At 37.2% G+C, this 14786-nt stretch overlaps 1 protein-coding gene and 1 long non-coding RNA gene across 4 annotated transcripts in view; one reads left to right on the forward strand and one right to left on the reverse strand.

The window, feature by feature from the left end:
- Positions 1-1528: 1528 nt before the first annotated feature.
- LOC115919943 lies at positions 1529-4155 on the reverse strand. The gene is made up of 2 exons (XR_004062073.1): positions 3952-4155; positions 1529-3050 (listed from the first exon to the last, which is right to left on the reverse strand). It is a non-coding gene; the product is annotated as an uncharacterized LOC115919943 (long non-coding RNA).
- Positions 4156-4968: 813 nt separating this feature from the next.
- The window catches only part of LOC578079, a 45875-nt gene continuing 36057 nt past the window's right edge, over positions 4969-14786 (forward strand). For all 3 annotated transcript variants that reach the window (XM_030974938.1, XM_030974939.1, XM_030974940.1), the window contains exons 1-3: positions 4969-5075; positions 8783-8843; positions 9995-10391. The gene's annotated coding sequence lies outside the window, so the exon portion shown is untranslated. The remainder of the gene's footprint in view (positions 5076-8782; positions 8844-9994; positions 10392-14786) is intronic.

Raw genomic sequence — 14786 nt, forward strand, 5'->3', positions numbered from 1 at the left:
TGAGGCTGATGAATTATCAGGGTTCCTAGGTGCATGCTTTGAGAAACTATAACATTTTTTGTTTCATTAGTAATCGCTGATTTATGCCAAATGAACACTTTCTAAGCTTTACTTCTACTTCTACTTCTATGGTAATACCATAGAGATATATACTTAATAAGGCTAGAGTGCGGACTCGTCATACGCGCCCGTTCAAAGCTCTGTGCGCGCATGGAGCGCGGTCCGCCATTACTAAGGAGGGCACAACTTCGAGAAATACCCGGATGTTCCCTTCGAAACTGTGCTACTGATAAGCAATGTGAAGCTTCATTTTTCGAGTTGATTTATCGGTTTTCGAGTATGAAACGTTATAATTGTGGTATTTTGCATAATGCATGAACCCTACTCATGCCTCAGTCATGGTATCTGGTGTAGGTCAAGATTAATTACGGGTGTTATGGTGAGGTAAAAGGGACACAAAAAGCTATTTATATTTCAGTATATCTTCAATTTTTCTTCCTCTTTGTCAATATAAAACTGCGATATTATGACATCAAATATTACTTGGCTTTCAACCAATCAGAATCAAGCATTTGGGACTTGTATTTGATATTTATGTCATGATATTAACCAAAGTTTTATGCTACAGGGCCAATGCCGGGGGTCAATGTCTTTCTAATTCAGTTATTATGAGAGCCAGGGTTTATTGATTTAAAACGCTTTAAAGGTTATATATTCATTTTATGTTTATGGCTATTATAAACAGATTGATACTTATAGATTTGGGATAGAGATGGGTATGTAGATAGCTAGACACATAAATAGATGGATAGATAGATATAACATAGAAGGATAGGTAGATAATGGAAATGCAGATATAGGATGATACTGAAGATAGGAAGAGGGGAAAGGAAAGAATTATACACATTTATTTTAAAAAAATTATGTTATTTACTCATCCAATCATTCATCCATCCATCCAAACATTCTTTTTCTTCTTCTCTCACTCATTTTATATCAAATTCACACCTTATGTCTTTCACCTAATCTCTATAAAATTTCTATATGTCTGAAAGAATAATTCAATTTTTTACAGTTCACTATAAATATATATGAATATTCTTTAAAAACAGCTGATCATTGATGTAATAATTATTTATTCACATCACCTTTTTTCTCCATAAATAATATTCTCCTTGATACAGTGTATTTCTTATTTTCTTCATCAACCAGTTTTAGAGAATAAACTTATAATTCAATTTGAAGGAAAAAAATGAATAAATGAACCGTTTATTACCACACGGCACACGTGTGTTGATATTCTACAGCATAGGCATTTAAGTTTTGACATTTTATTATACTGCAATAATACAACACAATTGAAAGGACAGACATTGCAAAAACAACACCTCAGATTTTAGCCCCAAATTTACTGTCACGGATCATAGGCAACACAACCACGACAAATTGATTCGCCACCAAAGACAAGCATTACACATCCCAAAACCGCCACAATAACTCCCAAAACATAAATGTCAGGAGGCCAATGTCTATGTGTCAAGATGTCAGCGATAACGAACACTTTATTAACTAGTCTTGGCTCCAAGCGCACGCAGGCGCGTTACATTTACTAATAATACAAAGACATTTCATCGAGTAATAAATGCAAACCAGAAAAAGTAATTGAGCATATATTCCAAGTCACCTGTATTGCTATGAAGAACTATAATTGAAGAGACTTACATCTCAGGATACTGCACTACACTATTCAGTGAAACCTCATAGTAACATGGTCTTTTGACATCATTATTCATCAGGTATAAAAATAAATTTGAAACTGATTACCCTCAAATGTACACAGTAGATACAAGCCAAAGAGTGCACAATCTTATGGGTTTACATCTAGTGACATTATTCCATATAATTGTTCTGTTATCAAATCTCTTCAAAAGCAGTTTTCCATTTTGGAACAAAATTCAAACCTATGTACAAAACGATCTATGGGTGTGTATATGGTGTGCAACTGTGCATTACACAAGCTTTTCAATTGCAACTCATCTGTGAATTCTTCTCGTTTATTGAAAATGGGCTCACTTGATGTGAATTTCTTGCTTTTCATCTTTAATGATGTAAATCACTTGGTTGAGAGCAATTAATCCAGACAATATTATAAAAAAAGGTCTACATGTTTATCTCAGGTTATCCATACTGTACCTGCAGAATCAAAGCACATGTAGAGTGCAAATAATTTGCAAAAATTATAGCAACTGAATCAGATACAGCAGGTACAATTATGAAGCTTATAGAGTAAATATTCAAATACAGTGTACCTCACAACAACTCAAAATTCAAGTACATTTTGTTTAACCCCTAATTTAATCAACTCTTCTAAGTTCCACTTTAGTTTGCCTTCGTGTAAAGTTAACAAACAGAAAATTATGGTTAGGTTGTGCAACTGTCACAATGTGTCCCAAGAATTTTATTTCATTACACAGAACAAAAGTCTCAGATTGTTCTGTTTTTTTAAAAGATTATTGAAAGCTCTCTCCAGTTTTAAACGGCTTCACAGTCAATCATCCAGTGGATAAGCTATGCAGACAAGAGGCAAAATATAAAAGACTGATCTGTCTTTGTAGTTTGTACGAATGAAGTTCTATGTTTTGGATTTTTTTCCTGAAAATGCGTTCTCTCCAAAGTTGTGTTGAAGTAGGTCAAGCTGATCCTGGCTAATGAGCTTGCTTTCATGGACTTCCTGCAAGAGAGTCCTGGTTTTTCCATCTCTCTTGTTTACCTTGTTTCACCACTTGAAGCTGTTTCTTGGCATCCTGCACTTGCTGTCTGGTTATATTCAGTTTCTAATCAACTCAGACAGAAAAAGAATAGTCATGTTCTTTTGTAATGTCATAGGGTTTCTTTGGAGGCACGGGAACACTTTCGGATGTTGTACATGGTTTTGCTGGGAGTCTTGAGCCATGGGTCTGTTTATAGGGAGGATGTCCAGGAAAGACAGTAGGCACAGCTCTAGGAATGAGATGTGGTGTGTAACATCCTTTCCTCTCTTGAGTGTATTCCTGCATTACAATAAAAGCAAATGGAAACAATAATGAGTTTTTTCTCATAACATGACAATTGTTCTACTATTCATGCTATTTCATGTGATTTTTAAGACTGAAACTGAAAGCAGCTTCCAGCCAAATAAATAAAATAATAATAATGTCAGCAAGTCATAAGCAAATTTGATAGAAATAGTGTAGTGTGTGGTGGGATTTTTAGGCTTGCCTAGCCTAGTTGGATAACTCCTGTGATGTGAAATATGGCAGGCTAGCCTGGCTTAGACCAAAAGCTTCAGTCTCTCTATATCGTCGGTTGTTCTACTGAGACTGCGTCTGGCTCCACTAGACCTCTGATTATATTATGGGGAATGTCAACAAATGTCAGTTTTATTAAAGAAATGACCCATATCAGACGGTTATTTCTGTCTAACCTGGCTTTGCTTTTCAGGCTTTAGAAATTAGAGACTAGAGTTTAGATCTAGAGTCTAGAGTCTAGATCTATCATCTAGCTAGTTAGCTCTAGCCTCTAGTCTAGTCTAGTTAAAATATAAAGAAGCTGACATTTGATTTTTAATTTATCTTGAAATTAGATAAGATCAAATTAATTATATCATTTTATTCTAGACTTTTCTTTAATAGAATCAAGCTCATGGAGTTATATTTCCGAGTTGGACTCTCTGACTCTTGGAGTTGCGAGCGACTCCAGCGCAGCAGAATTTTCCCATCACCATCCCCAGAACCTTAACCCATGCCTGCCCCAGCCCGGCGGGCGTGGACTGGCGCGCTCCGCTGCTGCAGGAGCTGCCGTGGCTTGTCATGAGACAACCCGGGTACAGACTACTGCTACAGTCACTGCATAAACTACATTTTTAGCTCTAAAATCTCCTTATTAATCAACATAACATTAAGAAGAACTTACTTGTGAAATATTATGCAGTTCCCTTTCTTTCTTCGGTTCGAACATCCAAATGCAACGCACGAACCTGGCTTCTTCAATTTTTCCACGTATGTTGTGCAGAGTATCTTGTTGGGTCGTCCGTTTTTCTGCCCTCCTTAGTAATGGCGGCCACCGCTCCAGCTCGGAGCAGCAATTTGAGCGAGTACGCCCTCTAGTGTTTAGTAGTATATATCTCTATGGGTAATACTCATCAACGCCTGTTCAGCATCTAGATGAGGGTAAAGCATAGAGTTGTTATATACAGCTTCACTGATTCTGAATTGCCGTGAGCACAATTTTTGAGCTATGACAGAACATCAAAAAGTTCTCCTTTTATGTCCCCATCCCTTAGTATAAAGTCGCCCTCACTAAACAGCCGCACAATAACTCCACCGTATAAATTATGGCACCCATCATAACTTCGGGAAAAGTGGAAATGGGTCTTCTGGGAGTCCCTCTATAAAAGTTTTGTGAAGCGGTGTCTGCAAAGTTATATGACTCTGCTAGGCCTTCCAATGGTACAGTTTACATAATTTTGTTGATAGGCCTACTTTGTCATTATTATTGCTATTAAAATTAATTATCATCATCATCATTTTCGTCAAGATTCTCCCCTATCTCGGTCTCCACTCCGCTCCTCTAGTGTTTTATCTCCTCCATTTACAAAATGTACATTATCATGTTGAGCGACTGAATGCCGGCGTGCTTAGTCTGCATACACAGACCCTTGCATGATATGTAAACACTATTGCATTCAAATTTGAGCCTAGCACAACTTATCAAGTTTTCGGCTGTATTAAATATTAGTAAAAGGCCTACGAAGAAAGTATGAGGATGAAAGTTTTTAAAGTCTTAAAAAGTTTAATTTGATACTCGTGTACAAAGGTTTGTGTCTGCAAACTACGCCACGCCCGCGCGTATGCGCCGCGCGCGCCAGCGTAGTTTTCGACAAAATTTGCATAGAGTCGATATGCATAGCCTATGCTGCATGGATGCTGTGGAATCCTAACAAGTTAGAGCTTTTATCCTGAGAAATCTTCTCTTTCTTTGGGATTGCCTTTTTGAATCAGCCATACGAGAATGAATTTGGCAGTATAAGTTCCTTGGTAAGTTTAGGAAATTGTGAATTGTCTCTAACAAAGTATTTTTCCTTCGATTTTCCATTTACAAGGTCGAAGTCGGGCGACGGAGTAGGCCTACGTGATGTTGATGGCAACTCCGGGGTCTTGGAGCCGGGTTCTCGCCTGGGCCGCTTGGCTTAGCCGTAGTGTTGCACTTGCAGTACCGTACAGTGTCTACGAATCGATGTCACATGCAGTCAAATGCACTGCTGACGCTCGCTCCGGTTCAGGAACAGTGTGGTCTCTGTCGGTGTCAGTGTTTTTCTGTTCATTACGCGGGAGCGGAGCCCTATGTGACTCTCACTCTGCACATCTAATATTTCGACTTGAAATTCTTTAATATTTCTAAATTCTATGTAGACTAAGGAGGCAATTGGCTAAATCGTATATCCGGTAGGCATTACGCCATAGGCATTAGATCTAACTTTAGATTTAGATCTAGGCTGCTTTAGTAGGGAGGCCAATGCCAAAATCTAACTTTTTAATTAAAACAAACATTATAAGAAAGCATTTTCTTTCACTAAGAAAACTCACCCATCTGCCGACTCCAGAAGTTCCATAAAATAGGAGATATCCAGCTATTTTCTAGGCCCTTCCTTCTATGCCTGGCCGTACGTAAGAGCCTAGAAACAATCAATTTCATGTCCCCGAAAATTACGTTGAGAATTAGACAGGCCCGAGGGAAAAGGCGTGTCATTGCCCGAACAACAAGTTCAAAACTTCGCGCAAAAGTACATTCATCATCCGGCTAGCCTTGAATCGGTCGCACATGCCGAACCACTTCAACCAGGCAAGCCGCAATGGAATACCGGCTGAAGTTAAAATCGAACCATCAATGTACGTACTAAGGCTGCGACGGGTAGTCGAATGCTCGAGTACCTGCACGGTTGACAACTACTCGGGTACGATTTCTCGTTCTCGAATATTCGGCCGCAAAAAAAATAATTTAAAAAAAAAAAATGTCCAGGCCCACGCTTTCCCGTGCCAGGGAGAGCGGCGGCCGCTGGCATGGTGCCGTCGGTAAAAATGTTTCCCAACTCAAGCACTGTCAAACTCGCCTTTCAGAAACTGGGACCAAATGTCCAGATTTCTGTTTGGACTTGGAGGAAAATGGATTATTCTGCCATCTTTGGTTTTTAAAACAGCATTGTTTACTGTTATTATTCTTATTAAATCGGCGCCTTCAACTGCAACTCGAGGTAAAATTGCATGCGTTTTCGGCGAGGGACCTGGGAAACTGCCGAGTGGTATGGTAGTGGGAAAAAATAGAAAAAATAAAAAAATTTTTTAAAAAATTCAAAAATTCAAAAAAATTCAAAAAAATTCAAAAAAATTATAAAAAACATAGCATCCGAATATTTTTTATTCACATATAAAAAAAAATGGTGAAAAACTATCCCAAATTTAAAATTCGTCCAGACACCCTAACTAAACATTAGCTGGATCGACATGATTCTTAAATTGATTTTTTCAATCTTTCATAGTTTCATTTCAATTTTCACTGGTCTGGTACTGGTTGAGATTTGGAGAAGTTCCCTAAAGTGTTTAATTAAACCAGTGTGATTTATTATTCATTGGGTATCCATACTTGGCACACATTTTTCAGTTTGAGGATTGTGATTTTTTAATTCATGATTTGAGATCAAATTTATACCAAACAGGAGGCAAAACTTTAGACTACTATTGGGCATAACAAGACAATTTATTGATGAAGAATTCTCGGGGTATCACAATATCAAACCTGGATTTTGGATCGCAACACACAACACTTTGGGAACATGAAATAATTTATTCAAAATATGAATTCATCGGAGGTAAGGTCATTGCATCGATTGGAAGGCAAAATATCTTACAATAGGTTGGTCTCATTTTTCTTTACGATTCAATGATATCTCTAGAATTTACGGATTTTTCAACTCGTCACTAATAAAAATGAAGGCCTTGTCTCTCCGCAACTGCTTTTCACAGTTTGGCCCGGGAAGCAGAGTTGCTCGGAGGTCTACTGGGGCACAGCTCATGGGTCGCGCTATTTCTCCGAACCGGAAATTAGCCTGGGAAGGTCCAATATAAATTTATGTGTGTTTCAAAACAGCTTTGCGTTTATCATCTCTCAGAAACGTGATTCTGGCTCACTCTCATATCCAGAACACACTTTTTTGGCATTTCAATAAACCCATATCTAAAGAGGTTTGAAAAGAGGATTGCGTATATCCCCATGCAAATTTGCCTGAAACGCGTTTGAAAAACGCTGATTCTAGGAGACCCTTGGAGAGGTGTTAAACTGTTGATTAAGCCAGACAGACAATGATGAGCAAGTACTTATTGCATTTCTTAGATCAACCAACAAGCAACCATTTTGATATGTACTCTGGACATTGATGAAATTTATTCATCATCGCACAGGCAACAAATAGAGTTCAAGTTATAGAGGCTGTATATTAAAGTCCAAAATTAACCCAAAACAGGATTCTTCTGGCAGAGTTTTGTAGTCTCTGAAGTTGCCCAAGATTCCTCTTGTTAAGAACTTTAAAAGAGCACTACAGAAGTCAAGGCTGGATAGGAGTAGATCTCTCAGTGCATCATTACATGGCAATAGACCAGTTCACGGTTAGCCAAATGACCCTGAATATCCGAAGATCTTTGAAACATGAAGAGGTCCCACTTTGTACATTTTGAAATAATCACTCCTACAGCGATTGAGGTGTTACATAAATAGTCTTTAATGCTAATTACTCATTGCGGATGTAGTTTCGAAAATGATATCGCAAGTGATATTCGTTTGTCTTGCTTGTTTACATTAGATTGTATCACCTGACGAAGTGTTGCAGCGGTGCACGAAACGTCGTGATCTTTTAGATCCCTTGTTGACCATACATTGCAAGACAAACAAATATCACTAGCGATATTATTTTCGATAAATAGCATTTCCCCTTTTCAAAGAATACTTCCACCTGTGTATCATGGAGTGCACTTTCATGAGCACATATCCAGTATTTTGTCTGATTGTCTCTGTGTTTTTCACAATTTGGTATGCATACATACTGACCTTTATCTGCTCATGCTCGGACTGCAACTATGAACTGGCTTATTGATACACCACTTCACTCTCCAGACACTACGCAGGTGATACTTGATGTTTCTGCTCATCACCATGTTCTCATGTGTAAAATGAAGTTTGCATATGGTTAAAATTTTACACCTAGATCGCAGACAGACAGACATACATGTACAGTACATGTACATGGCTGGCAGGGGGTGCCATTCAATGTCAATATGTAGTAGACAATTTAGAATCTTAGAAAGCCCCAGAGAAATTACTTTATTGTTTTAATGCTTCCCCATCCTTCTCGTCATTCCTACTGTTTATCCATATATGGCTTAGTGGCAGAGATGTCTGCATAACCTATACTGTACAGTCTGCTGTTTGCCGTTTCATTTTTGCTATCCTGCTCTCTAAGGGAGTGAATGTCTCTTTATAAACTCTCACATCTGGAGAATTTTTAGTTTTTAATCAGTTTACTGAGTGTACCTGTATAGCCCTAGAAAAATTTAAAAAAAATTAAAACAATGTTATCGCCTTATCGGATGCCTGTTGAATATATGGCAAACATGTTTTTACAATGAAGTTGGGTTATGTTCAGCAAAGATTTAAACTCAATGATGATGCAATTTTGTTTGTTCTTTACTGGTAGATGTAGGTTCTTGATGTAAAGACACAGGGATTCATGCTTCACAGGATTACGTGTACAGTAGGTATGTATCATACACAGTTCAGTGCACACCGTTAAATCAGCAAAGAACAAAAATGGTTCTAAAATGTATGGACATCAATAAAAGCATTAAATCAAAGGAACTAATGTACAGTATGTATATTTTGGAACTAATATGTATATAATTTTGGAGAAATAAAACAGTTTTCTTGCGTGGCAGCGTTTTGGTCATTCAAAACATGTATCTTGATCCTGTGCAGGTGAGTTGGATAACCATATGATTTTTAGGACACGTGCTCTGGCAAGAATTGCCTGTGGTTGATTTCCAACAAATAATGAATTCCTAATTTCAACTGTGGACAAACGCTTTAGCTAAACCTAACCATAAATAAACCTAATCTAAAACCCATTTGCGAACCTACATTGTAAAGATTAGTATAACCCTATCTTTTTGGCAAAATAGAGCCCAAGGCACTTTTGCAGGAGCAAATGTAGGGTCACGCACCGTAAGTGTCATTAGTAAGAAAACAAACATGCCTTGCTAATATTTCTTGATGCTTTTATGGCTACAATCATGTAACATGTACAAATTAAAAATATCATAGGGAAAGTCCACTCAGGCGCCAATAGTGTTCCAACACTCACTCTACCGACAATTGCTGAGGGTTTTATCTTGTCAAAGAAAAAGGGTTATGTACATGTATATTGTTTGGTCCAGGGCTGGAGATGGGAATTTCGTTTGTGTAGTATATTGATGATGGGAGTTTTCGTTGTTGGATTGTTGTCAAGTAAACACATCCAGTTCACTTTGATAAGACAAGAAAATATATAAGAAAGAGATCATTGAAAGTATGAACAATATTTGAATAAAGATAAGATGGTTATTAAGTTTTGAAGTTCTGATTGATCAAACACATTTGTTATTTTTTTTTTTAATCTCAAAAGAAATATCTATGCCCTAGAATTGTACATAGTACAGTACAATGATATTTGAACTGATAGCATGTGTAAAAAAAGGTCATTATGAGCACAATTATCTGAGATTTCTTGAGTACATTTTGTTGAGTGTTTGGTCCAGGGTTGGAGACTGGAATTTGGTCCAGTATTCTTTCATTCTTATTCATTGCCCTAAATGTAATGCATTTGTCATGATGCCAAAGTTTTAAGAGATGTTATTTCTACCACATATATAAGGTTCTAGGAGTTGTTGGAGAACCACCTGAACTGACTTACTGGCAAGTTAGTGACTGGACACCTTGATATCTTTGGAACCTTCATTTGGTCTTTTGGCACTTCTCAAGGAACCCATCTTTGAGGACTAGGAAGGAACTGATCTGCTGGATTCAAGAGGGAGCGGTAGCAGAGGGGCCTCCTCGTTACCTGTCGAGCTATTGATCAACCAGCTGAAGCCGATTCATCAGTTTGGGTCTGGGGAAAGGGCAAGCTTTGGAGACATAGCGCATTCACCAGCTTCATCACCTTCGGCAGCACCACCACTATAAACGTTGTTCTCGGCTCCGTTTCATCCATCCTTGTCAACATCTTTTGGACACACCAACTATCGTGGACTGAAGCCGTGCTCCATACAAAGGTAAATGCATCTCCTGTCTTTAACTCTAGTTTAAGGCTTAGAAACTCATGTAGGAGCTGCAGCCAAGCTGAGCAGACAACGGATGAAGAATCTATACGAAGTAACAGACTGATGAGGACCACACCATTATGACTGGAGGGAAAGATCGTGCTACTGGACACCTTTGGGCTTCACGTAATTTGATTTTAGTCCATAACTATTGGAGGAGCGGGCTCCTTTGAGTGTTTGAAACGGATAAATGGCGCCATACAAGTGCTGTGGATCGTCATCATTTTTTAAAATTGTTGTACTCAAGGACTGTGAGACTAGTATCTGCTCTAATATTAGATAGATTTGTAGAGTTGAGAATTTTCACCAGATACTTCTAACCAATCCTAACCTGACATTTCAAGGGGTCAAACATTTATTATGCTTTACAGTAATAAGATTGATGTTACATAACATTCTTACAAAATCAATTCTTATAACATTCCCCCTCCCCCTTCTTTGTCGTTGCTTTCTTCTTGAGACGTGCTCTATACATGTACATGTATTTGCCTTATTTTGCCTTTACCTGTACATTGCAAATTGATACAATAGACACAATACTTAGGGTTGAAGGGAGGGAATTGTTATTAGCAGCTGGCTACAATTGATGTATTTACATTGTTTTTTGACAAGTTTCATGAATTCATCTGATGAGGGAGGGGGGGGGGGGGGGGTCACTACCTGTTTGATTGCCCATGTGTTTGAGTATTACACAGATTTTTTTCTTCAGATGTATAACATTTCAACTGTAGGCTACCATTTATCACCTTGGTGTGCTTGCCCAGAACAGAAATTTTGGCATACACTTGATAGAAATGTATGCATTTTCACATGTAATTGTATGATTCCATACATTTTTCGGAACACAATCGGTTAGTCTACAGTGTATGCTGATTTTAATAATATTTGAAGCCCCCACCCCAAAGGTAATGGTAGTCACATGTAAGCCTGCCTTTTATGAGAGTTGATTTTGACATCTTAACTTGAATTTTTTTACTGGCCCTTAGTATTGTTTATGACTGAACATTTTCTAAAGAAACTTGGAAAGAAAAACAACAACATATATATGTTTACCATAGTAATGAGACTTAGACGTTTTGCATAGAGTGAGCAATAACTCGTCAGTCTTGATTAAGGGAATTTCTTAATTTGAATTTGGATACGAATGATATGCTACAGGTAGACCCTTGCAGAGATGCCAACCAGTACAATTTTATCGTATTTAATACGATAAAAAAAGTGAAATACGATAATACGATATTGCCGCTTAAAAATACGATTTTTATCTTTTAAAACAAAGAAGAAAGATATAAACCGCGGAATTGCATAAAAACATGTACAAGTAAACCCCCAAACCCCGACAAAAACGTTGAACAACGAGGCTACATGGGAGGGCATTGGCAGCTTTACAATTTTTTCATGAAATGTTAATGAAAGAGCAAACATTTTACTTGCCCGCTCTTACCAGTAAAATATTTTTCTCAACATTTTACTGGCCCAGGGCCAACGGGCCATTGGTAGCGTTGAGTTTTCGTGAAAATCTGAACTTTTTAGGATATTCAATCTGTTTTTTGTGTCAAGAGGTTGGCATATCTGCCCTTGGCCAAACGTCTTGAACTTTGATATGTTTTGGTACTAAGATAAATATAGCAGTAAAAATAATGATTTTGCCTGTTTGGAAAATTTGATGACCTTGAGTAGCCTACAATAGGAATTGGATTAGATTAAATTTCAAAATACTCTTTTGATGTACTTCTTTTATTTGAAATAATAAAGGATAATTATGATAAATAGCACTGAGGTTAAAATTATTAATTACGGCAATACTTCTAGACGTCTTTTTTTTTTTTTTTTTTTTTTTACTTGAGGCCAACTTTGGCTGGTAGAAATTTTTCGAGGCACACCTAACAAAAACTTAATGAGATAATCAATCAAACAAAAACAAAGAAACAATTAAACATGATACAAGTAGAAGAAAAAAGAAGAAGAAAAAAAGAGGAAGAGTTGTGTGGTATATATTATGCCACTGTCAGTTGTAACTTGCAAAGAGACTCTCAAGCTTGTTTTTTTGGAAATAAGATGATCAAGTTGTGATTTGATGTTTGACAGGTTCACACAGTATTATTCAGAGGGTCTGTTTATAAACAATTTTGTGGTTTCGTCAGCCAGTTCTTTGCAAAACAGTAGATCCTCATAAACATAACTGTCCCTACAATATCTCACAAAACTAGCAATAAAGTAGCATTCTTATTGACAGTGGATTCATCCAACTGAATGGAAATATACAAACTGGCTTTTGTCATTCGGGGAAAATACCCGATATGTCATAAAATTAGTATTAAAGCAGCATTCCTAATATCATAGGATTTATCCAACTGAATGGAAAAATATGGACCAGTCATAATTTCAACAGGGTTTGTTCAAAATCCATGAAACTTGTACCCAAGGGTTATCAAGTATCACAAATCATATGACACAAATTCCAGGTCACAAGTCAAGGTCTAAGGTCACATTAGGTCAGCAGACTTGAATGATGTTTTTCACAACTTAATATGAGAATTGATAAATCAATTTTTGTTATTTGTTCATATTTAATGAAAGTTATCAATCTTGTTACAAATAATAGTAAATAATTCTTCTGATGATTCTTAGTAAATATTAACTTCTTAATGCTGATTATATTCAGAGGATTTCATATTTTGGGTCCTGCTAATGGGCCACCCTGCCTATAAATAATGTTCAAAGTTTCAAACCTCAATTTTTCATCATATTTTATTGCGTAATGCAGGCGAGACCGCCGAGAGCGTTTCCCTTATCTAAAATATTTGTTGGCCGACCTCACGGCCCACCTGAGAGAGCTTCGCGGCCCACTTGTTGAGAAGTGTTGAATTTGAAGAATTTCAGTATATAATTTTTAGTCCTTCTGTAGTGATGCAAGTTATTTGATAAAAACCTGTAATCACTGATTTATCAACCACAAAATTAACATCTTTGACAAATTTAAATTCCCTGCATGAATGAGATTTTAAAGCCCATGTCCAGTTTTGGCTATACCCCCAAAACCTTTCACAAAATTTCTTTGAATTTAGTTGACAAATCATAAATGTTATGAATTTTTTTCCTCCTCGTGTGGCATATTGAATAAAGGAGAGGTGGAGAGTAATTTATGTGAGAGGCCGAGGCAAATACATACATTCCCTCATGTGATGGTCACATGTTTAAAAAAAAAAATAGAAGATCTCTGAAGGTTAATGAATATAATTTGCATGAACCTCAGTGCTGTTTGTTTGTAGCTTCAAACTGATGTCTCTTTCATACATGTACATGTAATTCGGTACTAAATCACAAGAAAGGATGGACAGAACATCAACATACATGTATCTGGCGCGTTTATTTTGATACAAGTGGAACACTGTGAGGACATCCAATTTCTTTTTTGCTACTACAGAACTAAATATAGTTTTATCACATTTAAAAAAATTTACATTTGACTTTTCTCCAGTTAATCAAAGTATCAAACACATTCTTTATGACTCCGCTATAAGGTAGCTGGAGGCATTATGTTTTCGGGTTGTCCGTACGTCCCGTTCTCGTGGTCGCGTTATCTAAAGAACCAATTTATGGATTCCCGCCAAACTTGGGTCATGTATCTATCTTGCAGAGCCAATGAACTGATTAGATTTTGGGGTCACAAGATCAAAGGTCACAGGGCTCATTATGTATGCTAAAATAGCCTGTGATCGCGTTATCTCAAGAACCCATTGATGGACTCCCACCAAACTTAGGTCATGTATGTATCTTGCAGAGCCAATAAACTGATTAGATTTTGGGGTCATGAGGTCAAAGATCAAAGGATCAAACATGTTTATGAAACTGAGAACCTTTTAACGGATTGCAATCAAACTTCAATTTTAAACAATTCTTCTGTTTTGGTTTGTAAAATTGCTCCATGGCTGAGGCGTCATTTCGAACTGCGCGCAGTTGAAGGTCCATCTAATTCTTCATACAGAAAAGGAAACCTAACATACCGGTACATATACATCTGATAAAAAGTACGTTCACACACTCTTTAATGCTACATAAATCACTACTTGTAGATACACAATTTTAAATGTAGATTTTCACTTTGGGGACTGTATACTGTTAACACAGAAATATTTGCGGTACATTAATTTTCGCAGATTTCGCACTAAGATCGGCAAGCGCGAATTTTAGAACTCGCAAATATAATGACTTATTATGTGTTTTTTGAACAGGCTGAATTGCGTTCAACGCGAATGTAGGGACCCGCGAATATGTTTTGAGGTCGTTCAGCGCGAAACATTAGTCACAGGAAAGTAACAGCGTTTACAGTACCCCTTATGCTTT

The sequence above is a fragment of the Strongylocentrotus purpuratus genome, unplaced genomic scaffold (assembly GCF_000002235.5).
Source record: "Strongylocentrotus purpuratus isolate Spur 01 unplaced genomic scaffold, Spur_5.0 spur5_scaffold_7, whole genome shotgun sequence".
Taxonomy (NCBI): Eukaryota; Metazoa; Echinodermata; class Echinoidea; order Camarodonta; family Strongylocentrotidae; genus Strongylocentrotus; species Strongylocentrotus purpuratus.